Consider the following 23,166-nt stretch of genomic DNA (forward strand, 5'->3'; position numbering starts at 1 on the left):
TTTGCTTTATAATTAAAAAATGAAATGTTGATATTTGTATAACGGACTCCTCTTGTTGAGTAAATTGACTCTTCCATCCATTTCACGTGTCACTGTCGGTCGTGATGATATTTCGTTTTTCTATAGAGAAAAATGAATACAACGTCACTATAAAAGTTCCGCTGCAAAGAAAAATCAAATGATACAGATCATCATCATCATCAATGGCGCTACAACTCTTCGTGAGTCTTTGCCGCGTTTACTATTGCCTTCCATGTTTGTCGGTACTGTTATTCTGGCAGGATCGCCATATGGTGGCTCCTAGCTTCTGAGCCACCTCAGATAATTAAGGGGTGGTTACCCCCCGACCATAAGGGTTGATGAAGTAAATAATACTCGCAGTGCATACATTTATTTGTACGTTGGAGTATTAACGGTAAGTAGCTGGTGGTATAATATTTAATCGATGCGATGTTACCCGCTGGGATCTCAACTACCAATTGACTAATCTTTTCTCCGTGAAAGTATATCTAAAAGTGGATTGCCGTGTTTATTGTTTTTATATAAACAAAAGTGAGAGTGATACTAAAACTGCTGAATAGACTAGATTATAAATAATATATACTAATTATTATTTCAAACTGACCTTGTATCAAAACCGCATGCATTGATGTGGTAATGTAGGTCAATCGTATTTATTCAAAACAAACGTATTTGTTTTTACCAAGGACATTTAATTATTAAAGAATTTGTCTTAATAAGATGATTACTATGATGCAGTGTATCCCAATACACTGTGCCACTAATTCCCATTGTCGCACTCCCATTTTTTCTAGATCTTCTTTGACTGCATCTTTCCACCTTTTTCTAGGCCGCCCTACAGACCTCCTTCCATCTGGCCTTTCCCAGAACACATTGTTTATAAGGCGATTTTCGTTACTGCGTATCACATGCCCTGTCCATCTGAGTCTATTGGCCTTTATATATCTGACTAGATTTTCTTTTCCGAATAGAAACTCTAGCTCGTTATTGTATCTGCGCCTCCATTCGTTTGCCACGCTGTCTCTGCAAGGGCCATATATCATTCGAAGGATTTTACGTTCCCACATCAACAATTTATTTACTTCTCTTTTTGTTAGCGTCCATATTTCGCTTCCATACGCGACTGCTGGTCGTATTATGGTCTTATATATCTGGATGTTTGCACCTCGTGAAAGAAGTTTTGACTTCATTTGATGTTGCATTGCAAAGAAAGATCTGTTTCCTGCCATTATTCTCGTTTCAACTTCTCGCTCTAATTTGTTGTCATTTGTGATTGTTGCTCCTAGATATTTAAATTCTTTAACCACTTCGAAGTTGTGATCGTTCATTATAATGTTTTGCCTAATTCGCCGTCGTTATTGTTTTGAGACGACCATGTACAGTCGAACCCGCTTATTAGAGTACCGGTTATAGGAATATCCCGGTTTAAGGAATAGAAATGTGAGGTCCCGAAACGTTTCTATTTACTCCTTAATAAATTTATCCGCTTAAAGGACTACGTTTTAATTAATTAATATCGCTTAATCGAATATTATTCAAGTGGACGAACAACTTTTTATTCATATTTTCCAAAAATATTAAAATTATGTATGGGTTATTATATTTTTCAGATAATAAATACTTTATTACGCACCAGTTGGACCCTTTTACGAAATACAACAGGCCATAAAATATCTACTTTTACTTGTCTCACAAAACTTGTAAAAATTTCTATTGCGACCTACCTCGTTGCAGTTATAAATTTTATTGGTTAATGGTTTATTGACTTCAACAATACAATGGCAGACAAGAATAGAAATGTTTTCTTTTACTGATAACCGCCCTCTGTCCATTCACAAACCCGACATGAGTTTGAATATTTTAACAATCCGTTTTTTGCCTGCCAATGTGCCAATTCATCAAAACACAGAATTCGACAAAATAAAGGCCGAATATTTTTAAGAGTTGTTTCGTTTGACGATAATTTATCGGTTTTCGAAGATACTGAAGATTTAGAACAAAACAATGAAACCACCCAACTCAATATTAAAGCGAAAGATGAGGCAAAAGATGAAGATTTTTTCGATTTTGTGGATATTCCATTCAATTTGGCAAGTCCTAACCGTTTGTAATAGTATAAGAAGATTTCTGGAGGGTCAATTCAATGTAATTTTTTCTAATTTGTATAACTTAAAGATTTAAAAAAAAATGAGAAGTAATTTTGGCGTATGCATTTTAAATAAGATAATTATATACATGTTTACATATTGCACACATTTCATGCTTATTAATGGATTTATGCACAGAAAATGTAATTTAGTTTTTTAATAAAATAAGTTACACTGCTGTATCATTGACATAAAAGGACCTAAAACCATATAAATTTAATGTAAATGTAGGTACATACATAGTATGTACTATTATTATGTAGGTCTATTCAGTAGGTACACTTATTTCTACTAGCCATCAATGATCGGGTATTAGAATATCCCGGTTATAGGAATATTTTTGCTTGGCACGAAGGCTATTCCAATAAGCGGGTTCGACTGTATTTTGTTTTGTCTTCATTTATTTTTAGACCGATGTTTAATGGAGCTTCTTCAAAGCTCGAGAAAATATCCTTAATTTCTAATGTTGATTGTGCTACTGCGTCTACGTCATCGGCAAAGGCGAGAATGATTTTTGCTCCCCGAGCAGTTATGTCTGGTTTGATTTTGCGATATATTTTCCGCATGACATATTCTAAGGCCACGTTAAACAACAATGGGGACAACGGATCTCCCTGTCTCAGTCCAGAATTTACGCAGAAATCATTTGCTATTTTTTCCCCTATTCTAACTTGTGCAAAGGAGTTACTTACACACATTTGTGTTACCGCAGCTAGTGTCTTGGGTACGCCGAGCTCGATCATTGCCTTCCATAACGTTGCACGATTAATTGAATCATAAGCCTGTTTAAAGTCTATAAAGATCTGATGCACGTCCTGATTATATTCCCAATACTTATACTTCCAAATAAATGATACAGATGCTACATAATTTTTCAAATATTTACAGCCTTTCATCAAATCTCTTTTAATGAAATTTAGAGTGTAATATTTCAATTAAAAAATAAAAGTAATTTACAGCGCCTCATTCTTCGGCTTTATTGCCCCAAAACAATTTTAATAACGAAACAACAGTGTCACGGATTGTTAAACTCTAAACGTCTTTTTTCAAATGATCCCGTCAACGATCAAGTCATCTGCTGCTTTAGAGTTGGATATTTCGGCGGGCGTCGCGGGCATCTAAAGGCGTCTAACGGCAATAAACTCCTCGGGTTGGCATTTATGATGCCGGCGCACAAATAACCTTAAAAAGTCCTTATTATGTAACACGATATGACGGCCTGCTTCAAAATTATAAATGATGCCCCCTTAAAAGGGTGAAAGAGCCCGTTCGGGCGCGGGCGGGGTATAAATTAATTCTGTTCGTGCAGATTTCGTATCGGAGACATTCCTCGACACCGCGACGCCGTAGCAACGACGCCGAGCGTCGCTTCTAATGGAATTTCGCTCGCGAGTAGGCGAGCGACGAAGAAGAGACAATGGAGAATTGCTGATTGTGTTATGTTAAATATTATTTACTTTAACTGTGTTAGATTGATGGCATTTCTGGATGGCGTCACTGCATTTTCCCGCACTAAATTGTAAATATACAATAAAAAAAACCTTTATTTTAATCTTGACTTAACTCCAGAGAGATTCACGTCGATAAATAATAATTTAATTATGGTGTACTGGAGTATCAAATATTTAATTAAAATACACAGTGGAGAAAGATGAACAATTTAGGATGGCGATCTTACTACCATTGTAACACTAGCGAATGGGCACCAGGGCGCTATTTGTATATTTGACTTTTGTTTTTGATCTTACCCAGTCTTTCCTCTTTTTATCTGACAGTCGTATACCTAACATTGCTTTTTCCATTGCTCTTTCTGTGGAGGCTAGTTTATTCATATTTGCCTTGGTTAGGGTCCAGGTTTGACATTCATATATCATGAAAGGAAGGATGTACTGGTTGAACACTTCTGCTTCTCTGCTCTTCGAGTATTGGGGTATTTTGCGGTTCTTAACAAACTAAGTTTTCCAAATCCTGCCCATTCTAGTCTTGCTCTAGGTTGCTGTTACCATTTGGTAGCTTGGTTAGTGTTACTAAAATACTAATCGCGGAATTCAATGTCCAATTCACACTACTCAGCGAAACACAAACACAATAGCACTTTTACAGGTTGAAGGTCACTAAGTAAGACATGAACTACGGATCTTTTCTTTAGTACTAATCAACTTAATAAATAATAAGTATCTGTGTAACTTGTAGTTTTTATACTAAAACTCAGCACAACGTCTAGAAATTATTTAGCTGTATTACGAAAATATGCGTTCAATGAAGAATGTGTTTCGTGCGCTTAGAGCAAAAAAAATTTTTTCCGATGAGGCCCGTTTTTGGCTTAATGAGGACGTGAATAAACAAAATGCCCGTATTTGGGTTGATGAGCAACCCAAAGAGGTTTAAGAGTTGCCATTACATTCAGAAAAAAGTGTGGTTTATGGGCCGGTGTCATCGTCGGTCCATGTCTTGGACCGGCCAGAAGGTTACTGTGAATGGAGACCATTATCTCGCCACGATAACGGACTATTTGGTACCAGAAACAGAAATTCGTAGTTTAAGTGTCATTTGGTTCCAAAAATATGGTGCCAACTTTTTTATTTATTATTTTTTATTATTTTTTTTTTATTTATTGTTTATACATATGACCTGGCCTCTAGTGACTAATCCAGGTCGTTTTTCCTGATGGGATTACAGATATTTTTTTATATTTTTACGTTTTTTACTAAACTACTTAATCTATTTTTACAATTTATTAATTAATTTGCCATAATCTATTAATTACATTTAACAAATACATTTAACAAATTTAAATAAACAATATACATTTGTTAACATATTTTTGGTACTATCAACTCCCTTCTAAGTTATAAAGACTGGGACCAACTCTATTTTCAGAAGAGAGTTGGTAGTCTTTTTTTTTAATTTAATGAATTATTTATTGAATTATTATTTTTATTTATTTATTTTATATTGAATTATTATTGGGGTGGCGATTAGGTGAATGCTGGTTTATTACGCAATCAAATTTAAAGCGGATTGTAGGGAAATAATAACAAAAAATTCTTACCTTATTTTAACTGGTAGGTCGAGAAGTCTTCAGTTATTAGTAAGGTGAAGGAAGGAGGGAGAATTTATTTTTTACTATAACTGAAACTGGCGTTTTTTTTGGCGGCACTTGATAACTATGCGAAACGACTTAACAATTGAATTTGTTCTTACTTACTGAGGCTACTACTAGTTACTATTAACGAAAGGTAATTAACGAGAAAACAAAAAATTTAGTACAATATCTGGTGCCAACTCCCATACATCCCGTGAAAGCATGGCTTTACTGAGAAAACGGTTCGGTGAGCAATTTATTTCACACTTCGGACGAGTGACTTGGCCGCCTATATCCTGTGACATCACACGTCTAGTCGTTTTCCTCTGGGGCTACCTCAAGTCCAAAGTCTATATGAATAAACAGGCTACGATTGAGGCATTGGAGGCCAATAATACTCGAGCCATTGGTCAAATACCAATCGAAATACTTGAACGCGTCATCGAGAATTGGAACTTCAGAATGGACCATCTTAGACCGCAGTCGTGGTCAACATTTGAAAGAAATTATCTTTAAGAAGTAATTGTAAAGAATGGTTCTTTTTTACGACAATAAAGATTTTCAAATAAAATTCATTTTTTTTCATTGTTTTTTCTTTTTTTAAAAAGTACCTCTAAATGAATCACTCTTTATAAGCGAGACACACAATATATTGATACTCACAATTGATACACACAATACTAAAATAAACTTAACTTATTATTTTTACACCGAGAGAAAAAAATTCTTGACATAAAGAAACTTTATTAATATTTAAGAAAGATCGACTTATCGCTATATTGCCTAAGAAATATATCTTTGTATGTAAGATATAATTTTCTAAAATATTTTAAATAAATTTTAATTAACCCAAATAAATATATCTTAAACATGATTGAACTATCACTTTCTTGCAAACTGCAAACCCATTTGTCAGAAAGAAATTATACTTGTCATAATAATATATTTTCTTGGCATTACAAAACTTTTCTTTCTGAGAAATAATATTTCTTAGTAAGGAATATTGTTTTCCACCTACCTCCACCGAAAGTATACTTTTCCGGACCTGATTGTAGGGAGCAAAGTTGTACTTTTCCTCCATAGGGAGGAAAATATTTTTCCTCCCTAGGGAGGAAAAGTAAAAGTGACGTCATGGTATTTCATTCATGAAATATAACTTATTGACGCCCTGTATAATATCTATTTTCTATTACGTAAGTATCTATACATTTTAACGTTTATTTATAAAATGCAGTATACCCTGTATTTTGCAGAATGGTAAAAAACAGTAAATTGTTATTTTGATTTAACAATGTTTACATTAATAATTTGACTTATATTTGACAGTTGACAGTTATATTAATGTACCTACTTGTTAGTTTTAGCTCTAATAAGTTTTGTTGGTTAGTTACATAAATAAATTAAGTAAAAATGAAAAAATTACTTGTTATTTGAGGAAGGTGGAAAAACCATATGTATAACATGGGAGTAAAGTGCCTTTTCCTCCTTTGAATGATTACTGCCCTCCGCTACGCGTCCGGCAGTAAACTTCATTCTCGGGAGGAAAAGTAGCACTTTCCTCCCTTGTTATACAAATAGCTATATCTTACCATTATTAATTAATGTATTTAATGTTAAGAAATATATTTCGCAGAAATAATTGTATATTTAGAATTAAGTTACATTTCTTAAAAATAAAGTGATATTACATACGGCGAAATAAATCATTCTGTTAAGGTAAAATTGTTCTTTATTAGATAATAAAAACTGGATATAAAACGTTAGATATTAATACATACAAATAATTTCTCCACTCTTAAACCACTGGCTTCTATACAATAATAAAAGGATGGAGAGACAAATCCAACTTCCTTAATTTTTCCTTCTTTTTGTTAATAGCACTTTGTATATCAGCAATTACCTAAAACAAAACCGTTATGTAAAAAGAGTAAACTTATTTTAATAAAAAAATTTTTATAAGGATATAAGTACATACTTATTTTGACAAAAGGAAATACAAAAAAGAACAAATACACGGGCCCACATAAAAACTATAAATTTTTTGGTATAAGAACGGCAGGTATCAGTAAAACAGTCTGCAATCCAAAAACATTTCTTGGCATTTCAACAAATAATAATCAATCATATTTAGTTCAAACATGGCTTTATTTATCCTACCATCTTTGTTAATTTTTTTCTTTTCGTATATGAAATATTAATTATTTATCTGTATAATATTAAGTCACACAATAGACATTGTTTAGCTAAAACAAGAAGAAAAATACAACCAATGTAAAACCAACAATGTATATTGTAATTTTATTTATTTATATAATCCAAAAGATACAGCAAACCTAATCATTAAGAAATTTTATTACGGGAAAGTATTATTAGGTTACATCTTAAGTCATTTAATACATATTAACTAATTCACGGTTTTCGGCAATAAAAGTTCTTAACCGTTAAGATGTTTCTTTTAGACTAACTAATATTTCTTTATCACAAATATAGCACACGCCATGTTTGATATAACCTTGAATTGTAGGATTGTATATAGAAGACGATACATTCAAGAAACATATTATAGTTTATACATAAGTATACAAATTTTTATAAAGGAACTTACCTGTATACAGTTCTACCATTTATGGAAGCCCCTAGTTGGTTAATAGCTCCTTTCAATATTGTTCTGAAGCTTTATATTATAGATATTCTATTATTCTCTCCGAGGTGGAATTTGAAACGTCAATGAAAGCCATTTTTTAAGTTAAATTGTGGCTTATTTCCCAGTTAGAATAAGATCCTTTCTTTCAGAGTTGTCCATCATTCTAGATATCTAAAATGCATATAAAGATACTATTATGTTTCTTTTAGAACTACATATTCGGATATGCAACAATATTATTATTACATCTTAAATTAGGTAATCAATTTACTTTTACATACCTATGTACGTACCTTCAAACTATCCCTTAGATTTTAAAGAAAACCAACAAATAAAAAATCCAAAATCCATCTATGAAAATGAACTAATGCCATGCACGCCATCTTATCTTGCCAAACACTGAGATTAAATCACAAATATATAGTGAATAATGGTTACTGCGCAATTCTTTTGTGGAAGAAAATATCTTTTCAAGTAGCATTTCGGCATTAATGATAAAGTTTTTATTTAATAACCACAGTTACTACAGAAGGTATTTCTGAAGAATTATTTCTTGTGGTCTAAAATATTTATTTGATTGCAAGAAAATTTCTTGTTCACAAATATAACTATGGATTAACTTAACATATATTTCTTATACTGCAAATATGTTTAGTTTTCAATTTAAGAAACAAAAACTTTAGGATAAGAAAATTAAAATGTAACCATTAAAGCATTTGTTAGTATTGAAGAAATTATCTGTAAGAAATTATTGAGTTGTGTTTAAAAAACTAGTTTCTTTATGTGAAGCAGTATGTTTAAGTTAATATGATATGGTAACTTTTAAGAAAGATAGCTCAAAGAAATCAGTGTTTTAGGAGAAAAGGAATTATTGTTCTCTCGCTGTACGAACAAAAACGTCTAAACAAAAATTAAGTGGAAATTAAGCATACGCTAAGACATATGTAAAAGTTAAGACGAATGGAACAATAGGAGACTTATTGTTCATCCTACATTCGTACTAAATATTAACCGACTTCAAGGTTTCCTGCTTATTATCTTTTTGAGTAGCATTAAAAAAATACCACAAAATACCAACAAAGAATTCGTTTCTAAGCTCAAACCCGCCATACTTGCGTACACAATATACATTTTATTCCCTGGGGAGCAAACAAAGCCAATTATAAATTCAATATTAAAATTATCCCCCAACTTGCCTCCGTATATTCAATTATATTATATTTCTATTGCTCTCCTCGAAAAACCACCAAGCATGATAAATTGAATTAGTTTTGTCGTAGGTAACAACTTCTGTTTTGAGTTTAATACCAATAAGATTTAATAACGAACATTTTCGACACATATTTGAGGGGTAATTTGATGATGTAGGCAGGCGTCTTTTCAAGTGGTAATAAATGAGTCTTCGTGATTGAAAACACGGTGGTTAGTTACTCCAGGGAAATAAGGCAAAAATATACCATGTTCGGGACACTTGAGCAGCCAGGTTGCAATTGGGTTTTTTGGGTACTATATACCTAATACATTACATACAAAAATGCCCGTCACAGTTCGGACGAGAAATTTAGTTATTAACAAATAAGTGTCAAAAATGGCAGTTTTTTCGTTTAAATCGCTACGGGTAAAAGTAGGGTAATTAAATATCTTATTTATACTGTTATTCTTTTAGTAGATGAGCCAAGGTTTAAAATGGCAGTTTTTGAATTTCGGTTCGATCATTTTTTGCTTCAGAAATTGCAAAATAAGACTAAAATTTCGAAAATAAAAAAATTGCTATAACTTTTGTGAAGATGACCTTAAGACTTTCATATTGCACAAAAAGTTGAGACAAACAGTCCGTATAATGCACACAAAATTTTAAGACGATTCGTCACTTAGTTTAAATTTTATTCAATTAGTTTATCCCAATGAGCTTTTTCTTCGCAATATTGTTGTTCAGAAAATAGTAATGTAATAGCAATTCTGTGAAAACCACATGAAAGAAGAAAAGTCGTGTTTTCAAAGTATTTTAAAAAAATCATTAAAAAGTCATTTTTATCATTCCGAAAACATTTTACTAAAGTATGGTCATTTTTAGTTCATAAACAATTTGAATAACTTTGTTAATATTGACTGTAGAATAAAACTACTTTGGGATTTGAAAAGCTGGTATTTTTATACGAATTTTCAAAAAACACTTTCTGCCTAGGTTAATTACAGTCAAAATTAGTCACTTTTTTTAATTAATTGACAGCTACTTTGTTTATAACAATTAAGCAACCCAACTAACGCCATTTCGAAGTTGAAGGTATATAGTTTATGTGTAAAAGTTTGAGAAAACTTTAAACTTCAACAGAGTTGTTAATAAAGCTTTAAAATAACGTTCTAACGAAATCGATTTGTGGTCGGTGGAAATGAATATTAAAATCCGTGCACTCAAAAAATGAAACTGATTCTTCAAACATATGCTGCGATTAATATCTCCAGAGTTTGTTGATAAATTTTGATCATAATTTTTTTAAATTGTATGTACTCGTAGTCTTGTAGAGTACGTTATGTACGTAAATCCCCACCTAACTTTTCAAAATGTTAGGGGGAGTTCCCCTTATCACTCAGGGATATGAAAAATAGATTGCGACCGATTCTAAGACCTACCGAATATACATATATAATTTCATAAAAATCGGTCAAGCGGTCTCGGAGGAGTATGACAACTAACACTGTGACAGGAGAATTTTATAGATGTAAATATATAGATGGGTATTAACAAATAGGGGTTGGTGATGGAAAAGTGTAAATTAAGGGTTGTATGTATTTTTTAATCCTACATCATATAAAATTAAGATAGACAATTTTGTCCAAAAAATTTATCTATAAAAATAGATTAAAACCTATTCTCAGTCCCATAGGGTATACTTGCAAAATTTTATAAAAATCGACCAAGCCGTTTCGGAGTAGTATGGTAACTAACACTGTTACAGGAAAATTTTATGTATTTTAAAGTAACTGTGAATTAAATAATAAAAGTGGCTAACTTTGACCGTAATTAACATGAGCGAAAAGTTTTTTTTTTAAATTTGTGTAAAAATACCAGCTTTTGAAATTCCAAGGTAAATTTACTCTACAGTCAATATTAACAAAGCTATTCAAATTGTTTTCAAGCCAAAAATGACTCTACTTTAGTAAAATGTTTTCGTAGTGACAAAAATTACTTTTTAATGATTTTCTTCAATAATTTAAAAACAAGACTATTGTTCTTTCATGTGGTTTTCACATAATTTCTATATAGTTATTATTTTCTGAACAATAACATTACAAAAAAAAGCTCTTTGGGATAAACAAATTGAACTAATTGACGAATCGTCTTAAATTTTTTTTGTGGAGTATACGGACTCTTTGACTCAACTTTTTGTGAAACATAAAAGTCGTAAGGTCACTTTCGCGAAAGTTATAGCAAATTTTTTATTTTCGAAATTTTAGTTTTATTTTGCAGTTTTCGAAGCAACAAATGATCGGACCAAAATTAAAAAACTGCCATCTTAAACATTGGCTCATCTACTAAAAGAAGATTACTATAAATAAGCTATTTAATTATCCTTTTTTTTACCTGTAGGGATTTAAACGAAAAAACTGCCATTTTTGACACTTATTTGCAGTGGCGGGTTTAACGGGTGGCGTACCTGGCGGCCGCCAGGGGCCCCACGCCTCCAGGGGGCCCCGAAATCGCGATAGAAAGCTACATTTAAAAATGAAAAACTGCCAGAACAGAAAAAAATCTACAGATGATGATGATGGATTTTTGATATTTTTATGCATTTTATTAAAAAAAGAAGAAAAATCGATAATTCTGGCAACACCGTACACCGTACCATAATTTCTCCGTCGGCCTGGTAACACTGCAACAGCAGTGTTAGCAGTCCTGTTGTGCACTTCACACGCATACCTGCACTCTGCACTTGTTTGTGTGTTGTGGTGAGTTGTGAGTTTTGTCTTAGACTATAGCGTATAGGTTTCATCGCACTATTAGTATCAGTGGTAAGTAAATAAACAGTATACTATGGTGTGACGCATGAAAGCAGCAAGCATCTTTTCCCGTATAAATTACGAAAGTTTTATTCCTTATAAAATACATTTCCCCTTTACGTAAATTCTGTTTTCGTAAATTTTTACTTTCCCTCAATTATACATATCCTAAGATATGTTATATAATTGAGGGAAAGTATTGTGATGGTGTAAAATTTCGACTTCGAGATTTTGATTGATTTTCACGTTTTGAAGGTCCCTGAGTCCAAAAAACATGTTTTCCAAAAAATGTCGTGTGTGTGTGTGTGTGTGTGTGTGTGTGTGTGTGTGTGTGTGTGTGTGTGTGTGTGTGTGTGTGTGTGTGTGTGTGTGTGTGTGTGTGTGTGTGTGTGTGTGTGTGTGTGTGTGTGTGTGTGTGTGTGTGTGTGTGTGTGTGTGTGTGTGTGTGTGTGTGTGTGTGTGTGTGTGTGTGTGTGTGTGTGTGTGTGTGTGTGTGTGTGTGTGTGTGTGTGTGTGTGTGTGTGTGTGTGTGTGTGTGTGTGTGTGTGTGTGTGTGTGTGTGTGTGTGTGTGTGTGTGTGTGTGTGTGTGTGTGTGTGTGTGTGTGTGTGTGTGTGTGTGTGTGTGTGTGTGTGTGTGTGTGTGTGTGTGTGTGTGTGTGTGTGTGTGTGTGTGTGTGTGTGTGTGTGTGTGTGTGTGTGTGTGTGTGTGTGTGTGTGTGTGTGTGTGTGTGTGTGTGTGTGTGTGTGTGTGTGTGTGTGTGTGTGTGTGTGTGTGTGTGTGTGTGTGTGTGTGTGTGTGTGTGTGTGTGTGTGTGTGTGTGTGTGTGTGTGTGTGTGTGTGTGTGTGTGTGTGTGTGTGTGTGTGTGTGTGTGTGTGTGTGTGTGTGTGTGTGTGTGTGTGTGTGTGTGTGTGTGTGTGTGTGTGTGTGTGTGTGTGTGTGTGTGTGTGTGTGTGTGTGTGTGTGTGTGTGTGTGTGTGTGTGTGTGTGTGTGTGTGTGTGTGTGTGTGTGTGTGTGTGTGTGTGTGTGTGTGTGTGTGTGTGTGTGTGTGTGTGTGTGTGTGTGTGTGTGTGTGTGTGTGTGTGTGTGTGTGTGTGTGTGTGTGTGTGTGTGTGTGTGTGTGTGTGTGTGTGTGTGTGTGTGTGTGTGTGTGTGTGTGTGTGTGTGTGTGTGTGTGTGTGTGTGTGTGTGTGTGTGTGTGTGTGTGTGTGTGTGTGTGTGTGTGTGTGTGTGTGTGTGTGTGTGTGTGTGTGTGTGTGTGTGTGTGTGTGTGTGTGTGTGTGTGTGTGTGTGTGTGTGTGTGTGTGTGTGTGTGTGTGTGTGTGTGTGTGTGTGTGTGTGTGTGTGTGTGTGTGTGTGTGTGTGTGTGTGTGTGTGTGTGTGTGTGTGTGTGTGTGTGTGTGTGTGTGTGTGTGTGTGTGTGTGTGTGTGTGTGTGTGTGTGTGTGTGTGTGTGGTGTGTGTGTGTGTGTGGTGTGTGTGTGGTGTGTGTGTGGTGTGTGTGTGGTGTGTGTGTGGTGTGTGTGTGGTGTGTGTGTGGTGTGTGTGTGGTGTGTGTGTGGTGTGTGTGTGGTGTGTGTGTGGTGTGTGTGTGGTGTGTGTGTGTGTGTGTGTGTGTGTGTGTGTGTCTGTCTGTCTGTCTGTGGTAAAATTTTTCGTCAACGATTTAGAAAAAACAGCTGAACGGATTTTTACGAAATTTTCACCAAAAATCGACTACGTAAAAATCTGGATCTGATTAGTTTTTGGGAAAAATCGGGACGTAGGAAGGGGGTTTTTAAAGGGGTTTAAATATTAAAAAAATCATAAAAAAAGAAAGAAATTTCCGATTGAAAACAAAATTGGTAAAAACATTTACTAGGTAAATGCCCTTCATTATGTAAAATACTAAATTCATTGGCTCACGTTAAGGGGGTGTTTAAGGGGTTTGAAAGTTTAAAAAAATTATAATGAAGTTACTTAAATAAAATAATCTCAACTGATGTATTTCTACATATCCACGCACATTGAGGGAAAGTACCATGTGTGACAACACACCACTAGTTATTTTTCATATAGATATAGATTGAAAAGTTTTGGAGTTGAACCTCTAAATATTTATTATTATATAGACTAAAAAATACAAAAACTATTTTTTTTTTCAGAAAGGAAACATGAAACGATATCAAAGTGGGGCAGAAAAAAAGAAAAGGTTAAAACTAGAAATTGCCGAACAGCAGAAAAATTCATTGCACAAATTTTTAAACGTTAGTACGGAAAATGAGCAACCTTGTACAACTTCTGGTAACTCCGAAAACCCTACCGTGGAAATTTCTTCCGCGACTAAACGCTACGAGTAAATCACTTCAATCAGTTGAGTGTGAATTGTCAAAAGGTTCATCTCTCCTGGAGTCTCTGTACAATTTTATTGACAATTTCAGAGATGAAATTCGTGTTCAGAGGTGAACACGAATTTGGAAAGAAGGAAAATTTCCTTGTAAATTCATTTTACGTTATATGTGACAACACCAAGGCAGAGTTAGCTCGGAGAAATCAGACATACGATGAAAACCTAAAGCATTTTATGGTATTTTTTGATAAAGCATTGTCAGACGAATCAAAAACATCCGCAGTAAATTCTCTGAAAGAAATTTACAAGAACGATATTGATGTGTCGAACTTCGAAGACGAATTAAACCAATTTCTACTCTTCCTGCAGGAAAATAACGAGTTAATGACCACCGCAAAAGATATGTACCGAGCTGCCAAAGAAATGTCATCGACTTTTCCTAATGTTGAGACAATTTTAAAAATATTTTTAACGATACCAATTTCGAACGCATCAGGCGAGAGATCTTTTTCTGTACTAAAAAGAGTAAAAAACTATTTAAGAAGTTCGATGGGGGAGGAACGTTTAAATAATATGGCTATATTGTATATAGAACAAGATATATTGGATAAAATTGAGACCGACAAAATAATTGATGAATTTTCAAAAGAAAAAGTAAGGCGTAAATTCATTTGAAATGCGTATGTATATTCAGGGAAAGTGTATGTACTTATATATTATATAACAATAGTAATTATTAAGTCATATGTACATACTACCTACTGTAAATGTTTTTTTTTTCAGAATAAACATAATTTTGTTTCGTTTAAAATCGCATGCGTGTATTATTTAAACCACCTACTAACGACTGCTAGTTGCAGACAAATTGGTTACTGGCAAGATAAAAGACCCATAAAATCGTTATCGTTAAGGCTATTCGCTTTTGTCGAAGGGCCCCGAAATTTTTCCCGCCAGGGGCCCCCAATCGTCTTAATACGCCACTGCTTATTTGTTAATAACTAAAATTCTCGTCCGAACTGTGACGGGCATTTTTGTATGTATAATATATTAGGTATATAGTACCCAAAAAACCCGTTTGCAACCTGGCTGCTCAACTGTCCCGACAAAAACCTTATTTCCCTGGAGTAAGTTGGAAGTTGAGTTTTAGGCATAGCATAACAATAGAAATATATGAAACTTAAAGCTAAAATAAATATCAATAAAAAAATATGAAAATTTTTTTTTAAGAAACGCTTTTTTAGTAATGAGTGACTAAAATTTAAGATATAAAAAATCAACTAAAAAGCAAAAAATAAAAAAAAATCAAACTTGAAGGATTATTCGAAAAAAAAAGGTTCATTACAAAAATGAAAAAATGTAACACATTCGTTAAAGAAAAGCGTGGGGCGAAAACCGTTTATTCGATGAAGACGCGCCACGCTTTTATTTAACGAATATGTTAGATTTTTTCATTTTTTTAACGAACGTTTTTTTTTTTTCGAATAATCCTTCGAGTATGTTTTTTTTTATTTATTGCGTTTTAGTTGATTTTTTTTATAATATTTTAAATTTTAGTCACTCATTACTAAAGAAAAGCGTTTCCTAAAAAAAATTTTTCATATTTTCTTTTTTTTTACTTTTTAGTCTTTTTTCAAACATTAAAATATATCGTCATGTTTAAAAAAAGGATGTAAGTATATGACAGATACATTTTTTGCATATATTTCATACATACTGTTATGATCTGCTTCTTATTAATTTTATATTAATTATTATTTATTTGATTAATTATTTAATTGTCGCAAATCATACATAAAAAATGAATAAAAAATCTCAGGGTGCCTTTTTATAATATCAAGAAAATGTCTAAATTATCTTACGTTATACTTATCTTCTCTCGTGGGTTCAGTATCTCTTAGTTGATCCTAATCGGGATAAAATAGGGAAAAGAAATAAAGCAAAATATAAAATAAACATACAGAATTGTCTTTTATTTATCAAAATCGATACTCTAAAAATCTATCAAATCTAAAACCTGTGGACACAGATGTCCGAATGAAATTTCTACCATTTAAATTTATTCTAGTTAAAAAAAAACAATTTATCGGTTTGTTCCCGATGACTTTGGTACAACAAAATAAACAAAACCAAATTATGTATTCGAAAGATTAGCTATAATCCCTATTTACTTTCTGAAATATTGGAATTTTAATTCCTACGCTTTTTACTCAAAATTTTAGTTTCCGAACATAAAAATATCTTTCACATAAGTTGACTGACCTTTTGCTTCACTCACTCTGATGTCTTCTCGTGACCCAAAACAGCTCTCCCTCATTGACTATGTTAAAGGCTACTCATCAAAGCCCTCTCCGTTCTCCAGCTTGAAAACTATCAGCATACCAGCACCAATTCTCCAACGAGCCAAAGCCTCTTTTGACCAGTACTCGATTCACACAAACTCCAAAAATTCTCTGCTCTCCTTCTCACAGTAATACAGAACCTAAGAGGTATTTCGTCTCAATTTGATCTGTCTCTCGTTCCACTTTTCAGCACTATTCTCCACTATCAAACAACCACTGGTACTTGCTAACTACGTATCCACGAAAACGTCGAACTACTCCTCAGCGATGCCAAAAACATTATGCCTTCTTTTTCAAACTCACTTAACATTCAAACCACTTTTCCCCTTCCAACTTGTCAAGAATCAGAAACATTTCTCTTTTCCATTCGACAAACAAACAGTCATTTTCAAAATTATTCCAACCATCCTAATTACTTTCGGGGAACCCTACAATATTTACTTGGTTAAAATAAAAGATATTAAAATTCCAAACTTTCTTTTAAACCATTTTTCTAGAAAATGATAATTACCTCTACCTGTGGATTCTATAGTTCCCGTAATAAACAATCTTCTTCACAAAAGTCTTTAATGGTTCATCGGAAATCTCATTAAATAAGAAATCCACTTACATCCAAATTAAATTCTAATAAATATTTACAGATCAATATACAGGGTGTATTAAATTTATGTGCCCTCGTTATTTAAAAAAATTTTAATTCAATTTTCATTTTGCCTTTGATTGATAAATTGAAAACACAATAATACATTGTACATTTTCTGTAATTTCTTCATACATTTCTTAAATCAAAATCATGATTTACACCTATTACAGTTTTCGCAGTCTTTCCATCTCTTCTAATGCTTTACTATTGAACGGTGTAGACCTTGTTAATTTCTCGCAATGCAGTTCTTTGATGCGCAAGCCGTCTAAAGGTACGTATCCATACAAGGGTAAACCTCGCTCGGTGTAGCAGCTCCACATAGTTGATACGTCGGTGATCGCCGCTCGGCGCTCACCCTCTTCGATTCAACCGATTTGCGGTTTATATGTATAGGCTATTGATTATGTATTTTAGAAAAGAACTACAACGTTAACAGGGTTTTATTGTTTCATATAGTCAATGGACCTCTATATTTGAAAAAATCGCGGAGTGCTACCATTTAAGTTGGTGCGTTTTTTAGAAAGGGGTGAATTAGTCCCTAGGCACAGGACGAATTATGGTGAGTTCTATGGACATTTAGTGCAAACACGTCTATAGGAAAATTGTTCCAGGTTAAATTTACTATCGAAATATCACATTTTAAAGTCAAAAACATGTTTTTTACAAAAAATATATCCAAAAGAAAAGCAAGAAAAAACATGAAAGATAGCAATTTTGTTTTTTGCCCCATAATTTTTTTCCATGGGGATATAGGTCTAGGCATTGCTTCACAGAAAAAGAAAAGAATATGCGTGTACTTTGTACGCACGTAAGAAGTTATACTTCTATTATTATGATTTCAACGAAATTAATATACTTAACAGGTTATTTGTATTTTATTTAAATATTAAACTAACTTTCTTTATCTACCACTTTTAAAACATTTTTATTAAAACGATACCAGAAATATAAAAAAAATATGAATCGTCCGGAATTTGAACCCGGGACCTCTTGATCTCCGCTCACACTCTCTACCACTGAGCTATATCCCTTTTGCTTTGACAGGTTACAATATTTCTCATACATACTGACAAATTTAATACAAAAATACTTTAAATATACTTACTATTATTATTATAAAATATCTTATTCCCGAGGAAGACAAATCCAAAGACACAAAAATTATAATAAATAATACATTTACTAAAAAAACACTAATATATTCTTTTCACACCTTTTCTTGCACTGATATATTTATACATAACTTGAAAGATTCAGCAACTAAACGGCATACTGTCTGTGTGCGCATGCACGCAGTATTATGAAATTTTACTCTTCATCGCGCCTAAAGAAGTATAACTTCAAAAACTTCCATCCTTCCTCTTTAAAATGGCGTTTGGTAGAAGTCCCTGTGATTTATAATTTCCAAAATATGATTTTTCAAATTTCGCCACTCACAGAGATTTTGGGATATTTTCCTTGTTACTTCGCAAACATTGTTCTTACGCATTTCTAGGTGTACGCAATGGTACATTTAGTAGAAAGAGAAGTCAATTACCTTTAAAATGTTCTATCGTAGAAGGTCGTATGGCTATATTTAAGCAAGATATGGTTTTTCAAAATTTTATACTTTTAATGATTTTTGATATATATCACGATTATTTTTAAATTTCTCATTATAACCTTTTTTATTGTATATTTGGGTATATACATTGTGTAATAAAAAAGGAAAGCTCATTTTCTTTATTTTAAAATGGTGTACTGTAAAAAATTCTAGGACTATTTTTAAACAAGATATGCTTTTTCAAAGTGTGACATATACACATGCAATAGTTGGAACCATATGGAAAACTTTTTTAGTATTAATTTTATGAAAAAAAGTTATTCCTTAAAAAATGCTCTGCCTAGTCTGAAACCTAAAATGCAATCATCAGATATAAAATTTTATTAATAGTGTACGAGGTATGTTAAAAAATATGAATTTTCTCAGGAGTAAAGTACCTTTATATTTCACAATATCGAAAAGTGTTATTAAGAAAAATTATTTGGAATTAAAAATTATATTAGAATATGCAATTATATTCTTCTAATTGAAAAAAAAATAAAAATATTTAAAATTTTTTCAAATTACGGATACTTTTGGATATCCTTCGGATATCTTGTTTAAAAATAGTCCTAGATTTTTTTGGAATACACCATTTTAAAGTAAAGAAAATATGCTGTTTTCTATTATACATGGTATATCTCTAAATGTACAAGAAAAAAAGTCATAATGAGATATTTAAAAAATAATCATAAAAAATATCAAAAATCATTAAAAGTATAAAACCTTGAAAAAGCAGAACTTGCTTCAAAATAGTCAAGCAACCTTATACAACAGACCATTTTAAAGGTAATTGACTCCTCTTCTAATAAATGTACCATTGCATATACCTAGAAATGCGTAAAAAAAGTTACAGAACAATGTTTGCGAAATAATGGGGAAAATGGCCCAAAATGCTGTGAGCGAAAAATTCTATTTCGGAAAATATAAATCCTAGAGACTTCTACTAAACGTCATTTTAAAGAGAAAGAATGTAAGTTATTTTTTGCTGAAGCAATGTCTATACCTATATCCCCGTGGAAAAAAGTTATGGGGCAAAAAAGAAAATTGCTTTCTTTCGTGTTGTTTTTGCTTTTCTTTTGAATATATTTTTGTAAATAAAAATATTATTGACTTTAAAATGTAATATTTCGATAGTAAATTTAACCTGGAACAATTTTCCTGTAGACGTCTTTGTACCAAAAGTGCATAGCACTCGCCCTAAGTCACCCTGTGCCTAGGGACTAATTCACCCATTTCTCAAAAACGCACCCATTTAAATGGTAGCACTCCGCGGTTTTTCAAATATAGAGGTCCATTGACTATATGAGACAATAAAATCCCGTTAACGTTGTAGTTCCTTTTAGCTCTCTTATTTTGAACATAATCAATAGCCTAGTAGGGGAGCGCATGCTGTATCCATTTGAGCAGCTACACCGAGCGGGGTTCACCCTTGTGTATGGATACGTACCTTAATGATCGCACTCGGCTCAATGCAACGTAAGCTTTGCAGGCTCAATGCAGGCTTTTAAGCCTGTCCTTACGCAAACACTTTCGGGCCCAAGTTCACGACAGCGTAGTCAACAGTCGAACCATGCGTCAACAGCATTCGTCTCTCTGCGGTGCCATAACTTTTTTTCGCTGAAAACTGGATAAAAACGGACAGAAACTGGATAAATTGTATTGTTTATGTATGAAGCATAACGTAAACAATTAACGTAAAAAGTGAAGTTATGTATAGTTCATATAATTAGCTACAATCTGTAAAAGTTTTAAGTTTCTACATTGTAAAAAACAAGAGAATTTAAGCATTTTAAACAATTCATAAACACAAAAAAAAATTTTTGATTGACTATTCGTGTATTGTTCCCGCGAATGAATATGTCTGCAAAATTGCATTCATTTGCATTGAAGAAAAGGCAGTCAAATTAGGCAGACGTCTAAAGATTTGACGCAAACGATTGAACTAAATAAAAGCGTTTAATATTAAAATTAAACTCACCAGGTTTCCTGGTTGAACCGCGTCGATTGACTCTGGGCCGAGCTTTCGACGTGCTATCTGACGTCATCTTTAGGGCTTCCAGGGTCTCAGTCTCCTGAGGCCCCAGGTTCGCCCCAGAGCACTACAATAAATGTAGTGTAGTGCTAATCAAATAATAAGAAATTTACAAACTTATTTTCACAACTGTTAAAAATACTCGTTTAACATTCATTTATGTAATTATTAATATCTTCGCTATTCATTGCTCTTTCGTTATTTCTGATTTGTCTAAAATGTTCGCTAATTTCTCGATCACTCGGTATAATGTTAACTTTATTACGAGTATCACTAACCAAGGGATAGTACGTACACAAGATTTTTGTTTCTGGCGATATTATCTCTATGTTTCGTCATTACCATATAGTCTGCAATCACAGAGAATATTAAATCAAATATATTGCGGTCTACCATCGATATTGTCTGAACAGGATTTGATTGAGTAATATAGATGATTAATGAGGTAACGTATTTGATTAAGATGGATTTTCCTGTAATTATGTTTACCATTATATTCATGTTTGGTTTTTATTTAGACAAATAGGCTCACGTCCAGTGTTATTAAGTTATTTCTCTTTCCTTGAGCCCTTGTCGTGGTGATGCCACTCTAAATATTGTTAGCTTGCTGTCTCCATTGACTGCGATCCTGTGTCATATGGACGGCTTTATGTAAGGATTGCCCCACCAGGGTCTTTATCAGATCTGCCCGTCGTCTTCATTTCCCTCTTGGTCTTGAGCCGTCTACATTTCCTTCTACTACCCATAGTTCAACGGAACTATTGGTAGTACAAGGCTATCTTCTTCTTCTTCAAGTGCCATCTTCGTTCCGAAGGTTGGCGATCATCAGGGCTATACGTATTTTCGAAACTGCTGACCGAAACAATCCGTTGTTGCTATAGCTATGCCATTTCAGTAGATTCTTTATCCAGGAGTTTCGTCTTCTTCCTATGGACCTTTTTCTTGCTATCCTCCCCTGCATAATTATTCGAAGCAGTTCATATCTTTCGCCTCTTGTAATGTGTCCCAAGTATTGCAGTTTTCGTTTTTTGATCGTAAATATGACTTCCTTTTCTTTATTCATTCTTCTCAAGACCTCGACGTTTGTGACTCTCTCCGTTCATGATATTCTCAAGATTCTGCGATATATCCATAGTTCAAATGCCTCTAATTTTTTGGTATCAATCTTTTTCAGCGTCCATGACTTCATTCCGTAGAACAGCACAAAAAGTACGTAACATCTCATCAGGCGAAGTTTCATTTCAAGGCTCAAATCTCTTCCACAGAACACTCTCTTCATTTTAGTGAATATGGATCTGGCTTTTTCTATTCTTATTTTGATTTCTGCTGAGCTATCGTCGTCTTCATTTATTAAAGTGCCTAAATATTTGTATTTGCTAACTCGATCGATAATTTTATTGTGTAAATATAGATTTTGGACATTTCGTGTTGATTTCGATATTACCATAAATTTAGTTTTCTTTATGTTCAAAGATAGTCCATATTCTTCGCTGCAGTCTGCTATCTTATTCACCAATGTCTGTAGCTCTTCAAGTGTTTCTGTGATCAGAACGGTGTCGTCGACAAATCTCAGATTGTTTAATCTAACACCATTTATTTTAATACCTATGGATTGCTCAGAGAGTGTTCTATTCATTACGTCTTCGGAATAGAGATTAAACAGGGTTGGTGACAGTATACACCCTTGTCTCACACCTCGCTTTATTTTAATTTCTTCAGTGGTATTATTCTCTACTCTCACTACTGCTTTCTGATTGTAGTACATATTGGCTATTAGTCGGATGTCTCGTTTATCTAAATTCTTTTCTGCCAGGAGTCTGATTAGATGATCATGCCGCACTTTATCAAAGGCCTTGTTATAATCTATGAAACACATGAATACATGTTGATTTATGTCAAGACATCTTCGAGACATAACGTTCAGTGCAAACAACACCTCTCTTGTTCCGAGTCCATTTCGGAATCCAAACTGGGTATCATTGATGTCCATTTCCAGTTTTCTGTGTACTCTAGTGTGTATAATTTTCAGGAATATTTTCAGTACATGGCTCATCAAAATGATTGTACGGTAATCACTACATTGTTTGGCATTCATCTTTTTTGGTATAATAACAAAGGTAGATAAAAGTCATTCTTGTGGTATTTTTCCTGATGTATAAATGCTATTGAAAAGTTCAACTAAAATGTTGATCGAGTCTTCTTCTATCAGTTTAAGGATTTCCGTTGGTATTTTATCTGGACCTGGGGCTTCACCGTTTTTCATTCTTTATAGTGCGTACATTACTTCCTCTTCCGTTATTTCTGGACCTTCGTCTCCTTGTATGTTATTTAGTTCAGATTGT

At 33.4% G+C, this 23,166-nt stretch overlaps 1 protein-coding gene across 1 annotated transcript in view; it reads left to right on the forward strand.

Moving 5' to 3' along the window:
• LOC126888405 (neurobeachin) overlaps window positions 1–23,166 on the forward strand; it is a 2,163,879-nt gene that overhangs the window by 1,060,449 nt on the left and 1,080,264 nt on the right. The gene's annotated exons all lie outside the window — the stretch shown is intronic.

The sequence above is a fragment of the Diabrotica virgifera genome, chromosome 7, assembly GCF_917563875.1.
Source record: "Diabrotica virgifera virgifera chromosome 7, PGI_DIABVI_V3a".
Lineage (NCBI taxonomy): Eukaryota > Metazoa > Arthropoda > Insecta > Coleoptera > Chrysomelidae > Diabrotica > Diabrotica virgifera.